The following is a 21,495-nucleotide window of genomic DNA, read 5'->3' on the forward strand; positions in this document are numbered from 1 at the left end:
CTAGAAAACAGGCTGATTTGAAAAACTCTAATTTTTGCAATTGGATTAGTAATTTACATATTAATGATTTTTTTTTTGGTGTGTTTGGTATCACTGCACTCAATCACATCCTGCAGTATAATACAATATTATTATGTAAGCTGGCATCTTGTAATCAAGTGTTTGCTACTCAGTAATACTGATTAGCAACTCTGCACCAGAATGCTACCTATTAATAGGCTCCTTGAAAGTAGTAAGGTTATTAATTGTTTTTACCCCTCCTCATCTTCAGAAACCATTCATATAATGTCATTGAGATGTGGACCAAAAATCAGGAGCACAACTTTCTTGAGCAATATTGCAAATGCAGAAGGAGACACATGACTGCTTGGGCACCATCCAAAAGACTGAAGTAGCTCATGTAACAACTGGGTTCACACACTGTAGTTTTTCATTTTAACTTGTTTCCCCTTTATCTCAACATGCTAATGAACCCATCCTGGGCAATTTAAGTCTCAAGACTCTCACACCACTCTTTCACAGAAAGTAACTGCTAGTTTAAAAGCAAATAAAGACTTAAGGACACACTGATAACAAAGAAAAATTCTTTCCAGTGATTCCACTGTAACTGCCACTCTTATCAAAAACAAATCAACTTGTGCTACTGCCTTATCCCCAACATACACTCAGTCCCCTATTTAAACAAAATAACTGAATTTCAGTTTAGAAATTGTTTTCTGCCTTAGTTTCTGCAAGGCCATGTAACAGCTGTGTTCAGACAACATGCAGGGACACACCGTTTTTTAAACAGACACCACAAAAGACCTCAAAATAACCCTTGCCCTCTTCTCCAGTCAGAGCACAAGTCTGCTGCATACACTTCTAATTATAAATATAGTAACCTGACAAGGGGAGAGAGACAGCCCCTTGGACACGATCTCAGAAACTACTAACCCAAATCTGTGCTGAGCACAAGCCTAGAGCAACACTATTGTGGCCAAGATAGATTACTATTTTACAATCTACAAAAGAAACAGCTACTTGTACAGAGTGGACAACAATAATGGACTTCCAAAGCACAATTAGGTCTACCTTACAATAATCCACTATCCCAATAGAACCCGTTTGCATTTCCTGCTCTAAAACTGGCATAGCTGAAGTCCCTTACTACATGTTCTTCAGCAAGTAATTTTCTTTACTAGTTTCAACATAATAAAATAAAGCCATTTCAAGTTCCAGGCAGCATTTAGAGTAAGTACAAATACATCCTCTGCATACTTTAATCTAAACAATGCTAGAATGTCTAAATCCTTTCTTGTTAATATTTGCTTCTTGGCACAAAAGTTTGTCTTAGACCACAGGATAAGAGTAAAGTCATTTCTTTATGTGCTTCATCTTTTAAAAATTTCCCAAGGTACTACATACTAAATAGTCTTAAAATTCACAATGGAAATATACCATAATAGTGCACGTTTTCATTATCACTATTATTACATAGTACTTCCATGATGTATGGAGATGAACTTTTTAGAAGGGTATGTATAGAAGACAAGGAGCAATAGCTTTAAACTTAGAGTATAATTTTAGATTGGATATAAGGAAGAAATTCCTTACTGTGAAGATGGTGAGACACTAGAACGGGTTGTCCAGAGAAGCTGTGGATGTCCCATGCCTGGAAGTCTTCAGGGACAGGTTGGATGGGGTTTTGAGCAACCAGGTCTAGTGGAGGGTGTCCCTGCCCCTGGCAGGCAGGTTGGAACTAGATGATCTTTAAGGTGCCTTCCAACCCAGGCCATTCTATAATTCTGATTCTATTTATAGTGTTATTCCTCACAATACTTCTCAGCTGTATAAAATTCAGCTGTCTGAAACATGTTTTTCCATCCTTGCCATTTCTCCAGCATTGCTGACGTACCTTTTACCATACAGTTAAACACACACCTCCAGAAGTGTAAGTCCTTCCATAAACCCAACAGCACAAACTACTTCTGACACACATATATGTGAATACAAGGAAAAAGAACCAAACCTCAACCTCCTCATTCTTCCCCACAAAGAATTAAAGGTGAAAGCTTAAAATATGAACCACAAGAAGTGGCTCATGGCCAGGACATACCATGTAATTACTTCAGATAAAAACATATGACACAGGAGAAAAAAAAGCTATGGTCATATGAGGTCTAAACTAACATTTCTGCATTTCTTGGGAGCAGACATGACTTTTTATTTCATGTCTAGATGATGTTAAGTATGAAACACGAACATTACAAAGGTCAACTCATTTAATTCTCACAGCATTCATATTAGTATTTCTACTCTGGATCACTGGCAGCCAGTACTTTTGGGGGTCAGTGAGAAAGAAAAGCGAGCACTGATCCAAAGAACATCCTGCAAGCCTACTACAGAGCCGTAAGAAAAAACCGAAGGGACAATTCATTACAGGACACATGCTTCCTCGGGAGCAGGACCAAGTAAACAACCGAGGGAGAGGCAGAACAACGTTTGTAAACACTCAACGCTTCTGCACCGTGCTCGCCCGACCGCCGCCGACGGCGAGCACGGAGGCGCTGCCAGGCTGAGTCATTCCTTGTAGTAACTTCACCGCGAATCCCTCGCCCTGGCAGCGGAGCCCTGGGCAGGCAGGAGCACCCCGGCCCGCCCGGCGCTGCTCCCCTCTGACGCCGGGCAGCCGCCGCCCCACCCCCCCCAGCAGCTGCGCTGGGGTCACTCCGCCGCCCCGGCACCGGCTCCGGCCGCGGGATGATCCCGGTCCTCCTCGACCCCCGCTCCGCCGCCTCCCAGTTCTTTGTCGCCCGCCCCACGGGTACAGCCCCGCGCCCAGCGCCGGGACCGCCGCCCCTCGCCAAGGCCGCCCTCCCGGTACCGGAGTCCCCGCCTTCCCCGCGGCTGGGAGGGGCTGAGCGGGGCGGCGGGGGGAGCCCGCACGTCCCCGGCAGCGCTCGGCACTCACCCCCGGGTCCCGCGCGGGCAGCGCCGCTCATCCTGCGCCGGTGGCGGCGCGTCCCCCCCCCGCGCCGCGCGGCCGGGCCCGGCGGCTCCGCGGGGGCGCGCAGCGCCTCAGCGGGACCCGCGGCCAAGCGGGGAGAGGCGGCGAGCGGGGAGAGGCGGCTCGGCGGGGCGGGCTGGGGGCCGCGGGGAGCGGGGGAGCCCTGCCTGGGGCGGCCGCCGCCGCCGCCGGTGTTTGTTGTTGTCGTCAGCCGCTTCCGGCGCGAGGGCTGCCGGGAGGGGGCGGCGCGCGGGAGGGACCGCGCGGCGGAAGCGGCGGCGGCGCGCGGGCCCCGGCGGACGCAAGCGGGAGTGGTTGGGGTGGAGGGGCCCGGGAGGGCTCCTGTTCCAGCCCCTCTGCCCACGGCAGGATCACCGTCCGCTAGACCAGGCTGCTCAGAGCTCGATCCACCCCAGCCCCGAATATTTCCAGGGATGTGTTCAAGATCTTGCCACCTTACCTGTTTCTTCATCAGCGTCACACTAAAGAATTTTCTGCTAGTGTCTAATCTAAACCTACTCTTTTTCAATTTAAACACATTCACCCTGTCCCCGCATGCCCTTGTAAACAGTCTTGACCCGTGTTTCCTCCCTCCTTCCTTCCCTTGAGATACTGGGAGGCCACAATCAGGTCGCCCCGAAGCCTTCTCTTTTCCAGGCTGAACAACCCCAGTTCTTTCAGCCTTTCCTCACAGTGCTCCGTCCCTCTGATCAATTTGATAGCCTCCTCTGGACTCCCAACAGGTCAAAGTCCTTCCTTTGGTGGGACCCCGGAGCTGGATGCAGCACTGCAGGTGGGGTCTCACCAGAGCAGAGGAGCAGAATCCTCTCCCTTGTCCTGCTGGCTGCTCTGCTTTTGATCCAACCCAGGACATGTTTGGCATTTGGAAGTCAGGCCCGTGGCCTTACCCGAGTGGGGGGTGTATTCAATTTCATTTTAATCTGGGATGACAAGAGGTCAAAAGTTTAGGAAATCTACAGAGAGGTTAAAATATATGTCCTGTGTGTTTTGAGTTTTATTGTAAAGAGATATACTGAAATAACTTCCATGCTTCACTGACATTTGGAATTATAAAAAGAAGTCTTAAAAAAGAGATGGTTTTAGATGACACTTTCTTATGCTCTGCACAAATAGAAAAATGTCAGCTTCTACTAGAGAAACTTATCAAACACTTTTGCTATAAATGTAACTTGCAACTACAGGGCTACCAGTTCCTACCAAACTTCTAGGTATGACCTGTCACTTGAAGAAAGTGAGATCACCACGGCCAGTCCAACCAAAGGATGTGTCTATTTCCCAAACACACAGGAATTTTTTAAAGACTAGAAGTTGACACGTGCTAGCAAGGATAAACTGGAAAGAAATAAAAAGAGAAGGATTCATAGGATGGGAATTGGGGACTCTCTGTCACTATATTCTTTTTCCTGCTATAGGCATTGACTATTATTTCAGCATTTAAGATGATGGCTGTTTGCATTTCCTGTTGTTAGGCAGAATTTACCAAATGTTCAATTCATCCCTGTGCCAGCAAGTGAGGGTGGCCCCAGGTGCACTCACTGTCCAGGCTGGACTCCCATCCCCCAGGGATGGGCCCTCAGAGAGCTTTTGACATAAAGCAGCCCAGAAGCTTGGGATGGGAACTGACCTCTTATTCCTGTTGAGAAAACAAAAGTAAACCTCACACACATCACTTTTAGTTTCTGTTTTATTACAAGTTTCTTTAGAGGTTTAGCCCACAGAACTTTTCTTTGGGATAAGGACATTTCCACATAAATTAGAGAAGAGTGAATTTGAGAGCAGTACATGTAAGAGGCTTATTTGACTCAGAGATCCAGGAGAGGATCCCAATGCTGGCATCAAGAACATCCTCTAGCCAAGATCCCTTGAGAACACCATACAGCTGGATTGTACTTTCTCTGCTGCCTACCTTCACCTCTCCTTCCATAACATACACCACAGACAGCAAGTCATGGCAAAGCAATGTTGTGGCCAGGGTATATTCAGATATAGAATATACTCTGCACATAAGAGGAGAATTGCAAAAAAGAGTGCAAGCATGTCATGATCCCAAGCACAGGAAGGACATCAACATGCTGGAAAGAGTCCAGAGGAGGCCACCAGGTTGAGTAGAGGAATGGAGGATCTTTCCTATGAGGAAAAGCTGTGAGAATTTCCTTTGTTCATCCTGGAAAATAAAAGGCTTTGGGGTGACCTAATTGTGGCCTTCCATACCTTAAGGTACTTCTCACAAGCTGGAGCAAGCTTATGGTTTTCACACTAAACTTGTAGTAGCCACCTCTGCTATGTTGGAGAGCTTCCTGCCTGTTTGACACATTAAAGACTATGTTGAATAGTCACAGCCTGTCCAGAGAGGAATTTCTTGGCCTTTTAAAAAAAGCCCCCAATTGCCACCTTGTGGCACCCCATAAACAAGTACTCCCCAACTCTGCAGCTTGTTGGGAGATGCATCCAAATTCTGAAAGACACCTTTCACACTTCAGAGTACAATAAATGGAGGAGGGAAGACAGCAGTACTCAAACAGATGTAATGTAATGGGAAGTATAATACAGAACAAGTGGCATGCATGCTATTGTCAGAAGTCAAGAAAAAAAAAAAAAACAAAATTGTGATGTTTGGTAAGCCTGAAGCACAAATAAGTATCATTAAAATTCTCTTGAGGAGAAACTACTGAGAGTGACCTCCTGAAGTTTGAGAAGCTGAGACACTGGCAAGAGAAGCAGCAGCATCTCTTCAAACATTGAAGTGTCAGTGCCGACAGGGCTTGTAGTTTTCTGGCAAAGAACCTCTGCCAGTCAGGCTCTCAACAATTGCATAAAGTGAGGCTTCAGGCACTTAAGCATGGTTCTGGTTTTTACAGCACGTGTTGGACAACTGTTGATTGATTTGAGAGGCAGCTCAGGCAGGACTGAAGCAGGAACTTCAGTTCTGGAGAGTAAGCAAAGTGCTGCTAGCAGAGCAGGTTGTTCTGGCTTGTTCTTGTAACATTTCATTATGTTGCTTCCTCTCAAAGTGTTCCAGAGCCAGTTCATGCCAAACAACTAATTACAGGGTTTTTTCATGAGCCTGTCTGAACAAAACCTAAAATGTAGCATTATCTTCTATCCTAAAAAAAAAGCATTTTATGAAGAAGTTTTTGCTCTAGGATATACAAAAAGAAAGCATTGAATCAGGGTTACTGAGAATTCTTCACTTTTTCAAGGTTCTGTACAAAGTGTACAGAATTCTTTCAAGATACTGTTTAGGATCCACCTATACATTTTTTTTAACATTCTGTAAAATAACCAGGAAGGTTGGAGGGGTTTTTCCACTGTGTGCTTTTAATTTTGGGTGCTAAATTTGGCATACCAAAGAATATGTCTCTTAAACTACATATTTATGCAGCTGTAGTCAGAGAACAAAAAGAGCAGGCTGCTCTTTAAGGGAAAGCAAACTGGGAGCCAAGGCTGGCAGCAAGGGGCACTGTCATGGACAAGGGGCACAGTCCCACAGTATCAGTGAGTTCTGGTGACTGTTTTTCTGTACAATTGTTATCTGCATGCTGGTAAGGGACTGGTACTGTCAGTATTTATTTAGTTCCAAATGTACTTCAGAACCCACATCTTCCTATTTTCTTTAGCCCTGCTTGCCAGAAATTCGCCCAGTGTACTTCTGCTTTCTGCACTGCTGTCTCTTGGTTTAACCCCAGCCAGCCACCAAGTACCACAAAGCTGCTTGCTCACAGAGTTCCCCTCTATGGTGAGATGTGGAGGAGAAGCAGGAAATAATTGTAAAACACATGAGTTGAGATAGAAATAGTTTAATAATTAAAATTAAATAAATAAATGAAATAATAATTATAGACACAACAAAAAGAGAGATGAATAAAACCTGAAACAGACAAGTGATGCCTAAATCAGTTGCTCACCACCCAACGACAGATGCCCAGCCCTGCCTGGATCAGTGATCAGCCCCTCCCAGCCTCAACTCCCCCCAGTTTATATTCAGGTCGGCTGTCCCAGCCATTCTCCTTCCTGGCTTCTTGTGCACCTGCGTATTGCCAGAGCATGGGAAATTGGAAAGTCCTTGACTTGGGATAAGCCCTACTTAGCAACAACTAAACCATCAGTTTGTTATCAACATTATTCTCACGCTAAATTAAAAAACCACAGCACTGTACCAGATACTAAGAAGAAAATTAACTCTGCCCCAGTCAAAACCAAACACATTGCTATCTTCATCAATTTCCCTTGATTTTTGTTTTGTTAGGGGGTTTTTTTGTTTGTTTGTTTTTTCTTTTTCCCCTTTTCCAAATACTGAAAACAGCTATATTCATTCCTCTGCTAGGTCAGGCTAATGCTTTAAACCCAAGTTCCTTCCTTCTCTGTTGATGCTTTGTGGCATCTTGCAAAGTGAGCTTCAACAAGTATTTGTTTTCAATTTAAGACTCCCTCCAGCTAAACAACCACTTCAGAAACCAATATTTTTAAAGGACAAAGTACTGTTCTGACCTGGAATATGCAAAATGAACAGCAGTATCCAACAACACCAGTCCTCCTGCGTGTTTTGAGAGAGGCTTCAAGAACTTAGATTATCCTTTAATGTAGCCTGGCAGTCCATGGCAAACACCAAATCCTGTCTCATCTCTTGCTTCTTTTTGAGAGCACTGACTGGTCCATAAGCAATCACTAATTTGTTTTTGAATGGTTGGTGACTCAAGAACAGCTGATGCCATTTTGAAAGCATGCCACTCCCTCTGACCTCATTATGGATCATTCCGAACCAGTGATTTTAACATCGTGTGGCTTCCCAATGTTTCAGTAGTTCTGACTACACAAGTTTTGAATTCACAAGTTATTTTTCTTGTTTTCTGTGAGAACTTCTTGCAGGAAGGGAATAGTTAGGTTCAATTTAACATATAGGTCATGAGATCAGTTCTTGGTCCTGTGCAGAAATATGCAAAGGGCATTTAAATCTCAGATTAAAAAGTCAGAATGGACATACCCTCAGAAGTGGTTAAGGACAAAAGCTCTCAAGGGGAAACATGCAGCCTGAATCATCCTGTGAAAATCCCTTGGTGTGCATTTTCATTTAAGAGGCTCCATTGTATAAGGGACCTTCCAATACCACCACTTCTCAACACTCAGATGAGTACAACAAGGTCAAACAAGCATTACAGTGTACACTATGTAGAACAGTAATATTGTTAGTAATATTTATAGAAAATTATAGATGTGTAAGCATTACTGAATATTTAGTGTTACTGAGAATAGAATTCCCATTCTTTACTGTCTGTCAGCTTTGTTTTTTTATATTAAAGCACTGAAGTCATGTTCATAGAATCTTAGAATGGTTTGGATTGGAAGGGACCTTAAAGATCATCTACTTCCAACCCTCCTGTTGTGGGTAGGGACACCTTCAACCTGACCAGGTTGCTCAGAGCTCCATTCAACCTGGCCTTGAATGTTTCCAGAAATGGGGCATCCACCACCTCTCAGGAAGGCTATTCTATCATTTTAAAACCTTTGTTGTAAAAAATTCTTTCTTATATCTTAGAGTTTTAATAAGGACTGGAGTTGAGGAGACACTAGCGAGCAAATTGCTATTAGTCATAGGCATATTGCTATTAGTCATAGGTATTCCATTTTTCCTCTTTTAAAGGGATTTGGTCCCTCTTTCCCAGTCAGTGGGAACTTCACTGGAGTGCCAAGACTTCTCAAATATGATGGAAAGTACCTCAGCCACTTTCTGTGAGTTCTCTCAAGACTCATGCATGCAACTTATCAGGTCCCATGGACTTTTGTATCTTCAGGTTCCTTAGATGGTTCTCAAACCTGTTGCTCTGCTACGGCTGGTAGTTCTTCATTTTTCCAGTCCCTGCCTTTACCTTCTGCAATTCAGGTGGTGTGGCTGGAGCACTTGCCAGTGAAGACTGAGGCAAAAAAAAAAGGCTGAGTACCTCAACCTTCTCTATTTCCTGGGTAACCAGCTTCCCCATTCCCTTCTGGAGAGGACACACATTTTCCTTAGTCTTCCTTTTACTACTTTTGTACTTATAGAAGCTTTTACTGTTGTCCTTGAGACCCCTAGGCTCAATTCTTTCAGGCCTTTAGTTGTCCTAACCTTATCCTCGGTTGCTGGGACAATTTGCCAGCATTCCTCTCAGGTTCCTCACTTCCACCCTCTGTTGGCTTCCCCTTTCTGCTTTTGTCCAGGAGCTCCTTGTTAATCTCTGCAGGTCTCCTTGTTTATATATAAAATCATGGTTTTAAAATTTAAGTTTAATTCCTGCTAACAAAAAATTATTACGTATGCAGATATTTCAGTTGAAGAAGATATATCAGGAATTTGTTTGGCCTGTACTGCTAGAAACTTGATGTATTTTTCTTTTTACAGTCATGAAAAAAAATATACTGTCTCCATTTACAAAATAGCATTTTAATGATCTTTCTGTTCACAAATGAAATACTCTGATCCTTTCATCATTCACATCACTCACTATCCTAGTTTGGTAACCATAAAGACAGAATCTGTAAACAAGGGATAGAAGCTTCAGCTTCTCCCTTAGCCCTGCATGCCAGTGGACCTGTCTCTCACTATAACCCATGGAACAGTATGGGAATCCAGATCCAAATGGCAGTGCTGTGCCAGGACCAGGGGTTTTAGGCATCTCCAGCTGAAACCACAGGCCACAAGCCAGCCAGCATCACAGCAGCTGGCCTGGAAATGTACCTCACCAAGCACTCCAGAGAGTCAAACTCATATGCTTCTAGACTATGTCCACTACTTCTATATTTAGCTTTTAATGTGCAGTCTATTTTTAGAGGTTAGAAAAGTATGGTTATATTTAATCTGAGTCACTAATTTAGACATTTGGGGTTTTTTACATTTTGTTAATAAGTACTAATTGCCTTTTTTAAATAAGCATCTAAATTCCCCTCTCCTTCCCAACCTTTCTAGTAATGCAAACTAGAAATTTATGATACCAAAACTCTTTGTTTAATATGTTTTATTAGCATATTTAAATAAACTACAAAGAGCCTTAAACCAAATAAATAAAACCCACTTTGTACTTACATAAAGATGAATTGCTAACTGAAAATAGAATCTGTTAACATATTGAATAATATTTGTCCTTTGTTCTGCTGACTTGTACTATTCAGTCCTTTTTCTTTCACTTTTATTTCTGAATGGAATAGAAACAAAACCATCTTGCTTTTTTTGCAGCTCCCAGGGTCTCAATTCAAAGAATTAGTCACTGACCTCAATTTACAGAGTAAACTGAAATGATGAACTAAGTATACTGAAATGGTGATTCTTTGCATTTCCAGAAGAGACTATACCTTTCAAATATTCCTAAATACCTAGCTACATTATTTTAAAAGATACTGTAGGAGTAGACTAATTTAAACTAGGTTTTAAATCATTTTCAAAAAAAAAAAAAAGAAAAAAGAAATCTGACTATTCCGAGTGCACTTGCATTCATTACTCATTCTTAGGAGCTTTTTTATATTCATTGATGAGCTCAGGCGTGGGTGCTGGTGGAGTCCTCTTTCAGAGCTTTGCAGCCTTGGAATCTGCTCTTCACTTGAGCTTTCCAACACAGCAGCTCAGATGGTTTCTGCTTTGATTGCATCATTTATGTTTCCTATGCATTTTAAAAGCATGTATAAATTGTTCAAATCTGTGTAGACAGGGAATTCTTTAGATAAATGGAGATTGTGGTAGGCTCTTTTGCAGTTAGAAATACCAAGGCTCTTAAATTAATGTCTTTCTAAAATAAATTTCTAAAATTATCTCATTTAGTACATTTTTATGGTAGTGTATGAAGGACAACCAAATAGAAACTGACACATGCAAATCTCTAGTAATTACAAGTTACTCTCTTCTACTGAAATAAGCAAGTTAGAGGTAATAGAGATCAATACTTGCCTAATTATTTGAGCACAGGAAAGAAAGAAAAGAAAGAAAAGAAAGAAAAGAAAGAAAAGAAAGAAAAGAAAGAAAGAAAGAAAGAAAGAAAGAAAGAAAGAAAGAAAGAAAGAAAGAAAGAAAGAAAGAAAGAAAGAAAGAAAGAAAGAAAGAAAGAAAGAAAGAAAGAAAGAAAGAAAGAAAGAAAGAAAGAAAGAAAGAAAGAAAGAAAGAAAGAAAGAAAGAAAGAAAGAAAGAAAGAAAGAAAGAAAGAAAGAAAGAAAGAAAGAAAGAAAGAAAGAAAGAAAGAAAGAAAAGAAAGAAAGAAAGAAAGAAAAGAAAGAAAGAAAGAATTGTGTCAAAACTGTAGAGCCAAGTCTGGCTGACTGGAGGGCCTGGTGATGTAGATTTCCAGGCTGACTGCTGCAATATTGGCTGGCTTGTGGCTTGAGGTTTCAGCTGGAGATGCCCAAAATCCCTGCTCCTGCTTACTTCCTTGAAGACTGCTTTGGAGTTTTGGTTTTCTTTTTTTTTTTAAGCACTCTAGGTACAAAATTGGATTTGTACATAAAGCTTAGAATTGTTTCTTATTTAAAAAGGAAGAAATGAACTTCAGTGAGCAGTATGTGTTCCATTCAAATACATAATTACAGTCAATTAAAATTTACTGGTTGGAGTCCATTTTCACAAAACCTTTCTGAGCAACACTTCCTGTTCTTAATCCTTCTATCTGTAGTAACTGAATTGCACCATTGGCATCATAAAGAAAAGTAGACATCAGACTATAAATTAATTGGTTTTATCTATATGCCTTTCTTGAACATTTCCCTAATATTAATACTTGCAGTTTTCTGAAGTTTCCCTGATTTTCACATTTTTATTAGTACTAACTTTAGTGGACCACAGCATAAAACCCCAAATTAGCTCAACTTCCTTAAATTTCATCTCTTTCCAGTCACTTTCTTAATTAGCAGCAGATAATTTTCATGTTATTAATGGTTTCAGCCATTTGTTGTAGGCTCAATGTTTAGTTCTAGGACTCTGGGGAAAAAAAGAGCAACCAACCCCTGCCTTGGCTGGCTATGGACTGTGTTTCATAGCTTTGAGTTCACATTACTCCTATCAGTTTCTCTTTTCCTCTGTTTTCCTCTATATTTTGTTACATAATACTGATTAGATTTGTTACTGCTGTTGTTTAATTTCAAACTGTATTTTCATATAAGTGGTGAATCTGGAAAAGAAAGCTTTTAGCAGTAGCCCTCTCTAGATTGCAAAATTTGGGGGTTTTATCTGCTTATTAAATCCCTTTTAAGATACTCAGTTTTTGTCTATGTTTTAATTTGTATGTGTGTTTTCAATTAATTTTTCTCAGTACTTTGATCTCTGGAAACTTAGTCAAAAGTAATTGCTAAGTTTACATGTGTCCTTTAATCTTAACAAAATATATCTGTTTTGAATATAACATAAAAACTGTTGGTAGTCGCTCAACAGTCACAAAGACTCAGTTAATCTGGATTTATCTAAAGAAGAAATTGTTGGTGGGTTTTTTTTCCAGCTTAGTCATGAAGCTATTTTTTAAAGACAGTGCTGGAGAAACTGTCATAAAATTTTTTTATTATTTCTTTACATGCTAACTCAATTTATGAGTTTGCTTAGGATGCAGAAGAGGAGAAACCTTGGTCTGTCCCAAATACTTCTTATAATCTGAGCCTGCCTAAATTTGGGTTTGCATTGTGCTCTCCAATGCCATATAGAAATTCAAGGATTTCATGCAATTATCTGTAATTCAGAAATTCTCCAGACTACCATCTCAAAAAGCCTTTTTTTTCCCCACACAGCCTTAAGGTCATTGTGCTTATTAACATTTTTGTGATGTATATTCTAACACGAAGGGGGGGTGTTTTGTGATTTTACTGCAGGCAGCTAGTCCAAGGATGAGCACACACTGCTAATGCTCTATATGGGATTTCAAACCATCAAAGCAGAGGGGAACTTGCTTCACACAAGTGTAGGAAACATGGTGTGGCTCAGGCAAGGCTGCAGAGCCAGCCAAGGGGAAATCCACAAAGGGCCAGCCCAGCCTGAGCTCCGTGTTCTTGCAGCTATGGCACCACAGTTCTGCTATCAATTTACAGCTAGCAGAGTCAAACCTGTGGCAGGAGGTTTTATGGTGTCTAACTACAGGATTACATTTCTGAAAGTCTGTGATAAAAATAATCTCAAATCGCAGATAAAGACTGGCTAGAGTACTGAACAGGTGTACTCTGAAAAAAACAACATATCCACATTGATATAGAAATTAGCAGTAAAATGGAGGCATTTAGACAAAACCAAAGTGATAAAGAGCACATAAAAACTCTTACTGTAAGGAACAACTCAGCAGTGTGTTTAATGTTGTTGTTAGAGAGAAAAAAAGAAAGAAATATTAAGGACAAAAATGAGGCACAAGTGAGAGTAAGCAAGATCCAAAAGTGGAATTAAACACAGAAACATTACTCTCTTCAGTGCTTGGTGATGAGAGGAAGCCCTGGAAAACCTCAGAAGATCACTTTGTATTTTCAGTTCAGCTGTACCCCTCAATCATCAGGTGACCCACACAAGGATTTCTCAGCAAATTTCATGTGATCTTTTTAACCATTCTGCTGTGGCAATGTGTCCCTAAAGACCATTTTCATATTTCACTGAAGCTGTAGAGATTTTTTGTTCAACATAAAAAAAGTAGTAGATAAAAAAAAAGATCCTGCTTCTTAAATAAGTGCAAAAAAAAAATCCAAAAGCAAGGTCTGAGCTGTAGGAGTAAGGCAAATAATTCTGTGGTATTACCAAAGACAAGTAATGCATTTCCTCTCAAGCCTCAATGGGCAATTGGTTTAGGTCCCAGTACTGTCATTTTGTCATTTTATCACAACATTTGTGTATTGAAGCTTTTTCTGTTTACTCTCACAGCTAACAAAACCAATACACAACAGCATGGACATTTGCTTGTGGAGGGGACAGTAATGGCATGAAGGTCATCTTAGAAAGCAACACTGCTTTGTCCCTTCTCTGCAAATGGTCCAAAATATGTGTGTCCAACAAGAGTATGAAATATAATGCCTTCTTATTTACTCTTCCTCTTGAAATTTCATTCACTATCTCCTGCTCCCCTTGTCCTACTTGCCCTGGGCTTGTAATGCCCAGCCAGAGTGGCATTTCACCTGGTACATAATCCTTGTTCTTGAAACTGGTGCAAAGAAGAGTACAGAAAGTTACCCACTGTATCATCAGATGCAGACACTTTCAACTCAAACAGTAAACTACTTTTTTTTAAACTGGAGAAATAGCAAAGTATTTCTGCTGCTGTTAGCTTTAGCTAATAGACAAAACATTTTCTCTTTTTTAAAGAAGCTTCTTGTGTGCTGCACTAGTAACTGAATAATACAGTCTAAAATTCCCTGGATGCTCCATGGATGCTGTAGTTTATTGCTAGCAAGAGTATTTTGCAGTACTGAAACCACAACACTAGAGGTCATTGCTAGTCTTTACATTTTTAATCTGTCTGAAAGCAAGTGTTGGGAACTCTCAGTTTGGTGACAGGAATTGCTTTTTAAAATTCTCTAAACAAGCATGAATGCGGAGTACGTCTGGTATCAATATCCATTCTTGATGTATAGTTTCATAAGTTTTCACACTTCCTTTTGGATTTTTTGAGAAATATTTTTAAAAGAGTTCCTGTATTTTTATTTTTTTAAGGATTTTTAGGAGCAAGACAGCCATCCCAGAAGAGACAAGAAAATATATACATTAAAAAGCATAATGGTCTTAGCAACCTGCATGCCAGTCTTGTGCAGTTTATTTGTTTCTCTCTAATTTGTTCTTAAGTATTTTTCTAAACTCTCATTTAGCAAGGATGGATTTGGTTTTTGATATTTTTCATAATAAGACAATATTAGGAATATCTACTGAATTCCAATGCAGAATATCATATTTAGACTCCTTTGTGAGCCTAGGAGAGTTTTCAGAAAGTTATTTTAACTTTATTATATTTCTTTTATGGTCAAATGATTGCAAAGTTGTCTGATTTTTTTCTTTTAATTATTTACAAAAGTTATATCCCTGAATATTTCTAATGCATTAAAAAACAGCAAACAGAAGGTTCAATGCAGTGTGCCATCAAATGTTCAAGTACTGATACAGAGATATTTTACTTGATATATGTACTTAATTTCACAAAGGATTGAAGTTGATTGAACTGCTTAATGGATTTCAAGTTATGTTCCAATTGAAAATTGCCATGTTCATAATTCAAAGATAACCACAACAAAAAAATGCAAGGAAATTTTACTACAAATTTGTAGAAGAAATTGTTTTCTTTACAGAAAATGAGTTCAAATACTTTCAGAACCTTGAGCTAATGAAATTTTTTTAGTTATAGAGTGGAGAAATAGGAACAGTGTTTTCTTGCTCACTGAAAACTGGTCAATGTCATTGGTTATTTCTAAATATAGTAAACACAGGAAAAAATTAATTAAGAAAAGTAATATTAAGTAGGCTGAAAACTTTATCTTCCTTAAAGTTTTAAGTTCAATATCTACCTTAATAAAGAATGTTCGGTTTACATTTCTCTTCCACTAACTGTAAAATTATTATTGTAAAATTAAATTTTGTGAGGACTTTTTTTTTTTTATCTTAAATTGTATGGACACCAATCCAGATTCATTCAGCTGAACCTGCAATAATATTTCTGCCACTTTGCTAGGATGAGAAGATGAATATGAATCCATTCTTTGTACAACTGTAAATCAGTGCAACTTTTATCTGTTCTACAATTATCATTATTATTACTCAGAGAATAATTGGTGGAATTTTATTGTTTTGTGGGATTTGGGTCGAGATTTTTGTTGCAAAGGCAATTTCTTTAGATATTATTTTTAAAAAACAACCTTTTATTAATGTTTTTCATGTTAATAAATTGCCCTTATGTAATTTTGGGTTACTTAGCTTCACTATACTGCCTTTTGCCCTTTGAGTAACATTTATGAAGTGAACAGGTAATGAAGATTTGGCACCAAACTTACACTTAAGAACAGATATTAATGCTCTGCATTAAGTTTGTTATTTTAAGTATCTGGTGCCATGGTTCCTTGAGGCCAATTTTACCAGGACTAAATAGATTAATATCATCTCAAGTTACTCCCATTTATTTTTTAATCCTGTTTCCTTTTGGGTGTGTGAATATAGTCCTCCCTTTACTCAGAATAACTTGTGCAGTCTTTGAATGTTGTGAAGTGAAAACTGAATTTGATCATGTGGCTGTGGCAAGAGCATGTATGTAGAAGCAATAGTTTCATATGATCTTTCATTTTGAAAATTTGTATATATTTCCTTGAAAAGGTGATCAGATACTTTCAGTGCAATATTGCTAATTAAAATTATAAACATGGGTGTTTGTGATGGGTTAAGGCTCAAACATATAAGCTATGAGTATGGCTCTGTTCTTCACTGTGGAAACTGAGACACTCCTCACTGAAATACCTCACAAATGCCCTAAGAGAGCTTGACTCAAACCTGCCATGTTTGCTTCCTTGCTAATTTATGTAGAAAAAATGAACCATTCATGGGAAAATATGAAATATATTTAATGCATGTTCTTGTTTGGGCAATTAAATTTTTAGTTGTTGGGGGGGGGAGCTTGGGTTTTTATTTAGCAATATATTCTAAATGGTTTTCTTCACTAGGTACTTATTTCTTCTGTTCAAATTGACAGACAAATTTTGACTGTACTTTCCTGTAGCCCTTAAAGCCCTGATACAACTGAGACTGAAATCTCTGCTCCACTATGTTATGTAATGGTATTGGTCTTTAAAGCTCTGTATATCCTCTCCATATTTCCTTGCTGGCCATGCATGTTCAGCAATATAAACTTTTCAAGACTGAGTAACTAGATGGACAGAAGTAAACCTTAGGAATTACTTTGTGATTAAAAGCTTTTAAATTAAGTTGGGAAAAATTAGTGTTTCATTCTTCTGTGCATTCTTGCATTCTTCTTCTTCACCAAGCACTTGCAAAAAGTATTTTTGTACACTAGATGACAGTGAAAGATAGTAAATGCAAATAAGATTTTGATAACTGATAACTGGGAACACATCCTGTAAGGTTATCCACTATGATCGCTGATCATATTTATGGTGTTAGATATTTTGCATATAAAAAGGAATATTATCAATGTCGTCAATTTTGCTTAAATATGTTTTTATTTCAGTATCTTGAATGTTAATGACCTAATTTTATTCCTTTTCTTAGAAAGTTGTGGCATGTTTAATTCAAAGGTAAATGGGATTACTGGTTCTGTGACACAGCTAAGAGCTGAATTAGTACAACAGAATGACAGGACCCATACTGCACTTTCATTTCATATTAGACTTGAAAGAAGAGGTTGATAACAGAAGAAAAAAATAAAAGTAATCGCATGGACAATAAAGAAACATTCTTTTTATTTCTAATTACCATATGTTGATAAGGCCAAAGATTTTTTTCCTTCTACTCCATGACTATTTCTGAAAATCACAGCTTCTGGGTGAAGTAAGCTTGTGCTTTGGCTCACAGTCATTTTAAAACTCAATGTCCACCTCTGAAATTAATCCAGTATCCGAAATCTTAGATGCTGAGTGTATACATCAACTGTTGTTAAGGTACAATTCCATCATTTCCAATTTTCTTTTTCCTGCATCCAGCTCACAGCCAGAGTTAAAAGAACCAGATAAATGTAAAGTATACTTTGGTAAAAGGTCTGCTTCTGAATTCTTTATTCGGTCAAAAGAAAAAATGTTCCATTGTGTATGAAAGGAAAGAAAACAAAATTTTGCATCACTGGCAGTCTTATCATTAAGGACTTGGAAAACTAGATTAAAACAGCTACTTTATCTATGAATTTAAATGCAACAAAACTCTGCAGTCTGAAAAAGCATTCATCCAAATTTTCTTGCCTTGAGCTATTCCTGTTATCAATAACAAATCCAGAGTAATAATAGATGAATAAAAGCATATTTTTAATAAGCATCTTTGGAAGGAGTGAAATAAAGCCAGTCAGAATAGTTAAACATGTAGCAGAGCCAAGAAACTGGCAACATATTTCTGTTTCAAATGAAAACAAGAAAAATAATAGGGCAGACATAAAAGAAATATGCTGTTTGCAATAAAAATGGAAAAGATATATAAAACTATGAGAATAGGACACTGCATTTTAGATGGATGAGATAGACTACCAGAACTTAATTTTAAAAATCCTAATGCCTTTTGGTAAATGGAGACAGTATATTTTGGAAAGTTAAATTGAAAATACTAGTTAACAATCTTTGTTTCAAACATATAGTTGTCACTGAATAAGGAAGCCTTCTCCAGAGGTTGGATCACAACCCCTTTTCCAGGTCTCAGAAGAGTTTGGAATGTTTTGATATGAGATCCAGACTGCCTTTGGAGAGCAGATCTAGACTGTAGAGGGGAAACTAGAAAATACTATTTCCAGTCTTATTAAAAAGTGACAAATTTACACCCAAGATGTATCTCAAGAATACTGAGGTTTTTATGAAACATGGTCTAGAGCAAATGACAAACAGAATTACCTTAGATTTCTTCAGTGAGTCTAAATCAACAAGTGAATGAAAGTATATATTTTTTTTAACATACCACATGATTTAATTGGTTTCAGGATAGCGGAGTAGTATATTGAGTACAATAGAGCAGTATGTCTTGTCTTGATAGTACAAAGAGCTCCTCATATCCAACAAGCAGTTCTTACTGTAGCACAACAAATAATCCAAAAGTGATGGGTGAATTGTTTCATTACTGTCACACTCATGTAAGGTTAATGGTAAATGCTGATAAAAATGCTGATTTAAAAAGGCAGGTAAAAAACTGAAGAGAGGACTGGTTATTTTCAGTCAAAGAAACTTTAAGGCAGAATGAAATATGCTAAACCAGTGTTGCCCCATATTCTTCTCTCTGAAAAGTAAGTGAAACTAAACCCAGAGATATCTTTCCAAGCCACATACTATTTTGCAAGTCAGTGAGGGGTCCTTACAGAAGTCCTCTTCAGGAATGTCAAAAGTCTTTCAGTGTTCAGAGGTGTCCTGAAAATGGTGAAATGGTGTTGCTCCAGTGCTACAGACAGCCATAGTCACTGTCTGGATAGCAAATAATATGTGTCAGGGATTTTTGCCTGGGAATAATTTTTTTTTAACCTTTTGCTCAAGTTTTATTTCACAGACTTAAAAAAGATAAAACTGTTAAACAGAGTCAGGAAGTATTCCTGGGAAATGAAAATACAGTCCATCTGGTTTGTGTCATCATTTGGAAAAGATTCAAATTGAAGGCATTCCTGACATAATGCTGTCGTAAGTGTAGAAGCAAGCTAGACACAGAAAAATAAATGGTTCATAGATAATGCATAAAATAATGCTAAACTCAAGAATTTTTATGCAACCTTTTTAAAGCATAAAGTATATTTTGAAAGAACAGGAAACTTATTATGACATGGACATACAACTTTTCATTTCTATACATTTTGGGTTAATAGCACAGTCTCCTGTGGCATTTTTTATGACCTATATTCTCAGAGATACATTCTGAATCTGATTTATAAAACTGCTGCAGCTACTACTGTTGAATAAATGACTGGGAAAAGCATTACTCATTCCTTATTTCAAGTGTTGGAAATCATTGTGGGTGTTTCTCTTCAGACTCTTCCCCATACACCATTTCCATGGAGAGGTGTGCATTCCTTACTGCAATTAGTGGGGATTAACCACTCGTTTCAATAAGGTCAAGATTACATTGTTATGAAGACCTATATTCATAAATATCAGTGTAATGCCGTACAGTAGTGCCTGTGTCATGGTTTTAAAGAGATAGAAGATACACAAACCCCTTCATCTCTGAGGCAGACTATTTCTAAGCATAGTACATGGAGAGCCAATGAGATGATAGAGATGTCCAGGGAAGTTTCACTAAACGAAGTTTCACCTCTGCAATTGATACATTTATCTGAAATCATCACTGCCAAAATGTGTCACTGGACAATGAGTTGGAAAGAGTAGACAGATTGTGATGGCTCTAATGTTGGGTTAGCTGAAGGCAGTGTTTAATTCATTTTCAGCAGTTATAGGGAGGCATTTATTGCTTTCGCTGACCTTATCAGAGTGATTAAATGTAGCCATTTATTACTTTCCTGGGAAAGAGCAGATATCCTCTCTGCTTAACTTGACCTTAGAATCACAAAATATTTTTGTCCAGGAGGGATTTCTTGCCTTGTCCAGTCATCTTTTAGATATCTGCAAGGATAGAGAATTCACATCTTTGGTTAGCATGTTACAGTGCTTAACCTCTCTCATTTTTATTTTTGTTTTTCCTTGTACCTGTCAGAATTTCCCATGCTACTACTTGAGGGTACTGTCTGTCATTCTATGCACTGTAGAGGAGCTCGAGTCAGAATCTTCTATAGCCTGCATTTATGTAGCTGAAGACCAGTTACATGTTTAGTCTTCTCCAGCCTGAAACAAGCCACCCTCTTTAGTGTCTCATGTTAAACTACATCACCCCAGCCATGTTAGAACCTTTCTGCTGGACTTTTTCTGGTACCTCAGACTGTCTTTTGTGATGGGGAGGAGGAGGACCCCTGCAAATAGTAATGAGAAAGGAATAATCACTTCCCTTAACTTCTTGATGCATTCTTGCTAATGCAGCCACACCACCACTACAGGGGAACACTGCAATCTCACCTAAATTCTTCCATCACCTAAAGTCTTCCATCATCCCAGGCCATTTTCTGCAGGGCTAATCCTCAGTCAGCCAGAACCAAACCTCTACTCCTGACCCTGACTTATTTGGGACTGCACATCCTTTATAACATAGAGGTAATAAAGCACACTAGTTAAGTAAGAAATAAGATAATAAAAAAACCCTTATATTTGTTTAAGTAAGTTAGCTCTAATTGAGATTCTGAAATACTACCTCATTCTTGTACTGAGACTTTATCAAATAATTTCCTGGGTGATAAAAGAGCAGAGAATTTTGCAAGAGCAAATAAGATTTTTCTCCAGATTATAGATATGAAAATTCTCTAATTTTTATTTCAGTGTCTTGACAGATCATGAAAATCAATGACAGTAGGAAGTTTTGTTACAGAACAGTTATATTTTGTTAACTAAATTTCATAAATACATCTTATTTTTCCTGAGAATAGAAATGGAATTATTTAAATGAAAACTTCGAGTTTTAGTTCAGCAAATGTGTTAAGGTAGATTTCAGGGGCTGTAGATTGTCTCGTAAAACATTTATTGGAACAAAGCCATGTGTTTGTGGTTTAGCTTGTAAAACCTCAATTTGTATCAAGCCAGCTGCTCAGCAACAAGGCTGTGCCATCAGTTGGGTTGGTATAGCAACAAGTGTTTGGGAACCTGAATAATCTTCCTTCAAACAGCAGCACCTTGGAACTGTGTCAGTGAGAAAAAGCTGCTTTTCTGCAGGAGAGAGACTGGGGTAATGGAAAACCAAGTAATGTAATGTGCATATATAAAGGAAAGACACTTCCACTGATTAAATCCATAGTATTGACTTAACAAAA

At 38.8% G+C, this 21,495-nt stretch overlaps 1 protein-coding gene across 2 annotated transcripts in view; it reads right to left on the bottom strand.

Moving 5' to 3' along the window:
* RB1CC1 (RB1 inducible coiled-coil 1) overlaps positions 1 to 2,968 on the bottom strand; it is a 64,905-nt gene extending 61,937 nt beyond the window's left edge. For both annotated transcript variants that reach the window (XM_066563107.1, XM_066563099.1), the window contains exon 1: positions 2,951 to 2,968. The gene's annotated coding sequence lies outside the window, so the exon portion shown is untranslated. The remainder of the gene's footprint in view (positions 1 to 2,950) is intronic.
* Between the last annotated feature and the right edge of the window lie 18,527 nt (positions 2,969 to 21,495).

The sequence above is a fragment of the Molothrus aeneus genome, chromosome 1 (genome assembly GCF_037042795.1).
Source record: "Molothrus aeneus isolate 106 chromosome 1, BPBGC_Maene_1.0, whole genome shotgun sequence".
Classification (NCBI taxonomy): domain Eukaryota; kingdom Metazoa; phylum Chordata; class Aves; order Passeriformes; family Icteridae; genus Molothrus; species Molothrus aeneus.